Below are 4,691 nucleotides of genomic sequence, written 5' to 3'. Positions count from 1 at the left end.
TTGAGGGAAAATGGCTGATAATTTCCACAATTTGCTGAGAAACATCAACATATAAATGTAAGAAGTTAAACGAGAAGGAGAATACAGAGACATACCCAGGCATACCATAGTCAAGTACTAAAACTCAAGGAAAAACACAAGTCTTGAAATCTAATAAAGACGCACGCAAAAATAATAAACCCTCACTAACTCTCTAATCAATGACATGAATGACTGACTTCTCCTCAAAAATAATGAAGGATCAATTACAATAGCTTAATACCTTTCCAAGTGCTAGGAAATAAAATAAAATAAAAACTGCTTACCCAAAAGCATCCTTCCATAATGCAGATCAACTTCATAAATGAAGCTGAGAGAATTCATCTCCAGTGGACTACAAAAAACAATAAATGCATTCATTGAAAGTTGTTGAGGCTTCTTTAATATTAGACACTGAAGAATTTTTTAAAAAGGAGTATTACTAGAGATAGACATAGTTCTCAATAGATAATGTTAATCCTTAATAGCAACATCCTTAAATGTGCATGTACCTACTAACTGAGCTTCAAAATACTCAAAGCGACATCTGCCAGAACTAAAGGAAGAAACAGATAAATAAACAAAACAGAGCCCAAACAGAGCAGTGGTCTTGGAGAAAAACAGAGAGGAGTTTTTTGCTGTTTTATGAATTTTCAACAGCTGCTATAACAAATTTCCACAAGCCTAAGGACTTAAAACAATACACATTCATTCTACCAGTTTCCATGGATCAGCCACTGGGTCCGGGACTTGAACTGCAGTCAAGTATGTGGGAGTACGGCGACGTAACCATTACTCCATCTGCTGGTCCCCATAGCTGATACTTGAATACCCATCTCTTTGCAATTGGTAGAAAAACTAAACAAAAGCTCAATAGGGATATAGAAAAATTGAACACTAGCAATCAACTGAAACATGCATCCAGGAAATGTAAAACAGTGTACAGTGTTCACAGAACAGAAGGAAATCGCCAAAGGGATGGTCTCTTAAACTGCTCAGAATTTGAGTACCTGCTTCCAAATTGATAGGACCTATCATTTGTCCAGCACAATGAATGAAAACAGACCCACACTTGGGGCCAGCAGGTGGTGTAGTGGTCTAGACACTGTACTCTGCATGGCCAACAACAGTTGGAGTCTCAAACCTGGCTGAGCTTGAAAATCACGCTGAGTGCATGCGTGTGCTTGCCCAAAATCCCAAGAGAAGAATGGAGGAGAAAGGATTGTGGCTTTGATGTGAATTCTGTTCTGTGTCTGTAACCTGTTTACAAGACAGATTACGTCTAACTGAACGCCGTTCTGCTTCTGTAAGGGGCTTGCCAGACAGAGTGCTGGTCTCTATAGGATGGGGTGGTTCCGCAAACTGAGAGAATGAGCTATCTGGCAGCCTTCTGAAGCATGTCTTTCCGTGTAACACCACCACCGCAGACCCATGTACCTATCTTCTTCCAACCCAGTACCTTTATAACTTCCTAACCCTCCCCAAGTTGGCACCCAGATGTTCAGAGTCTGAACTCCTCTGGGTCCGCTGGCATAATAAACCCGGGTTCTTTTATTCTGTGAGCAGGGGCTTGGTGTCTCAGAGGTCTGTTTTTGCAACGTTTCTACAACAACGTGACCATCCCCCTTTGGGAGTGGTTTCTCACTTTCTCTCTCTCCTCTTCAGCAAGGGCTCATGCCCTATGGCAAAAAAAAAAAAAAAAGAAATGAAAAGACAAAAGACCCACACCAAGCATAAAATTTTTTTTTTTTTTTGGAGAGATTTTCACTGTAGGGCGCGTGCGCTCGCCAGACAGACAGAGAGAGACATAGAGACAGAAAGCGAGAAATCACCCCCCAGGGGGGATGGTCACGCCGCAATCCCTTCTCCTCCATTCTCCTCTCGGGATCTTGGGCACGCACGCACACGCGCTGGGCGTGAGTTTTAAGCCACCGGGTCCGAACCGCGGTCGACTATGTGGGAGTCCAGCGACATAGCCATTACGCTAACTGCTGGTTCCCAGTTATCATAAACTTTTCAAGACCCTGCAAAGATCAGTGTCTAAAAACTTTTTCAGAGACAAAACAGAAAACAAATACAATGCCATGAATCAGAAACCTATTTGAATTCATGGTTTCAAACATAGTGGCGTAACAGATATTGGACTTGCCATGCTACTATAAACAACAATAAAATTAAATGAAGTGTATGAACTAGCTTTTTCAGACACTGGGCAATTATAACATGAAGTTCCAGTCCTTCAGAGAAGAGAAAAACATGAGGTGAAATGCACATTTCTCCTGGGGGCCCTCTTCAAGCCAAATGGAGCCCAAACAGAGCAGCGGTCTTGGTGATGTAAAACAAAGAGGAGTCTTTTGCTGCTCTATGAATTTTCTACTGCTGCTATGATAAATTTCCACAAGCCTAAGGACTTAAAACAATACACATTCATTCTACCAGTTTCCATGGATCAGAAATCTGAGTGCCGTGTTAATCAGCCAGTCCTCCACCTAAGGTCCTGCAAGGCCGGAGCAAAGTGTTGGCAAGGTAGCATTCCTTCGTGTAAGCTCTGGAGAAAATCTACTTCCAAGCTTACTCAGTTTGTTGGCAAAATTTCATTCCTTAAACTGAAAGAGTTAAGGTCCCTGTTTCCTTGCAGGCTGTCAGCTGGGGTTTTCTCTCATCTCCTTAAAGTCACCTTGCATTTCCTTTGAAGATAGCTACCTCTATCTTCAAAGCCTGTGATGGTGGGTCAAGCACTTGGCACATTCAAATCTCTCTGGTTTACCTTCCTGTTTTATCTGTCTGACTCTAATTGGACAAAATTCCCTGTTTTTAAAGTTATGTGTGATTAGATTGGGTACACCTATAAATTCAGACAAATCTCCCTAATTAAAATCTGTCACCTTGACTATATACGCAAAGTAATGCCACATATTCCCATGTTCTAGCTGTTAGGGCATGGATATCATTGAGTGATGATTCTAACTACTGTAGTTTCTAGGATGGCTAAAATTTGAACATATGGATACCATGAAGGGAGGAGAAATTCTGAGAAGGAGCCCCAGCCAACTGCATAGGTTTACCCCTGAATGGATCAAATAGTCGGCTACTCATGTAGGTAGAAAAAGAACTTGTAGATGATGACCACGAGGCCATCACTGAGGTGCTCAGATTCTCGTGGCCATGCAGGGATTTAACCACCACCATGTGGAGCAAAAGGACAAAGACCAAGACCCCTAAAAAGTGCCCTCAGAGTGCAACATCCAACGTGTTTGCATGTCTGACCAGTCACAGATTCAGGATTTAAAGAGGTCTTCAACATGACTGATCAGAACAGAGATGGTTTCATCGACAAGGAAGATGTGCATGGTATGCTTGCCTCCCTGGGGACGAGCTCAACCGATGGGTATCTGGGTGCCATGATGAAGGAGGCTCTAGACCCCATCGATTTCACCGTGTTTCTCACCGTGTTTGGAGAGAAGTTAAATGGCACAGATCCAGGTGTCATCAGAAATGCTTTTATTTTGATGAAGGAGCAACTGGCACCATTTAGGAGGACTACCCGAGGGAGCTGTTGAACATTATGGGAGACCATTTTACAGATGAAGAGGTGGACGAGCTGCACTGAGAAGCACCTATTGATAGAAAAGGGGAATTTCAATTACATCAAGTTTACACGCCCCCTTAAACATGGAGCAAAAGACAAAGATGACGGGGAACCAGCAGTTAGCATGATGGCTATGTCGCTGGACTCCCACGTAGTCGACCACAGTTCGCATCCTGGACCCAGTGACTTAGAACTCATGCCGGGTGTGTGTGCACGTGTGCCCAAGATCCCGAGAGGAGAATGGAGGAGAAGGGATTGCGGCGAGGCCATCCCTCCTGGGGGATGATTTCTCGCTTTCTTTTTCTATGTCTCTGTCTGTCTGTCTGGCGAGTGCATGTGCCCTATAGCGAAAAGAACCTCTCAAAAAAAAAAAAAAAAAAAAAAGACAAAGATACAGAGAGAACTTCAAATTCCAGCCAAACGTTCCTTACTGCCACTGAGTATTTCTGAGTATTTCTCTTGCAGGCCCTTAGCTTTACAGCTTTTGCCTTTCTGTTGTATTTATTCTCAGTCATCTTGGGCACATGTATCTTTAAAAAGAGAAAAAGAAAAAAGAAAAGAATTATTTATTTAATTTTATTTATTCATTAATTTATTTAATTTTACCAGACAGAAAGGTGGAGGTGGGGTGGGGTGAGAAAGCAAGTCAACAGGTCCAGGACTCGAACCATGGTCAGCCATATGGGAGTGTCCAGTGCCTTAACCACTATGTCACCTTCTGGCCCTGGCACATGTATCTTTATAATCAAAGTGTAAATGGGAGTTTTGTCATTTTTCAGAATATAAAATAGGGTAATTCAACTTACCGGCTCTCCTTCTTTTCAATAACTGCAGTCTACATAGAGTCAATAAATTTGTTCAGAAAAAGTTATTCATTCAACTTTTTTCTGAACAATAATTAACCTATAATAAAATAAAAATTCAATTAAAACTTAATTTGCGAGGCATGACAGATAATATCTACTAAGAAAGTACGAGCTCTTTTTTTTTTTTTTTTTGAGAGGTTTTTGCTATAGGGCGCGTGCGCTCACCAGACAGACAGAGAGAGACAGAGAGACAGAAAGCGAGAAATCACCCCCCAGGG

The 4,691-nt window shown here is 42.0% G+C and overlaps 1 pseudogene; it reads left to right on the top strand.

Moving 5' to 3' along the window:
* Positions 1–3,196: 3,196 nt before the first annotated feature.
* Positions 3,197–4,691, top strand: part of LOC102474962 (myosin regulatory light polypeptide 9 pseudogene) — a 14,047-nt pseudogene continuing 12,552 nt past the window's right edge.

This window comes from Tupaia chinensis, unplaced genomic scaffold, assembly GCF_000334495.1.
Source record: "Tupaia chinensis unplaced genomic scaffold, TupChi_1.0 Scaffold000364_1, whole genome shotgun sequence".
Lineage (NCBI taxonomy): Eukaryota > Metazoa > Chordata > Mammalia > Scandentia > Tupaiidae > Tupaia > Tupaia belangeri.
This window is presented reverse-complemented; position numbering and strand designations above follow the sequence as displayed.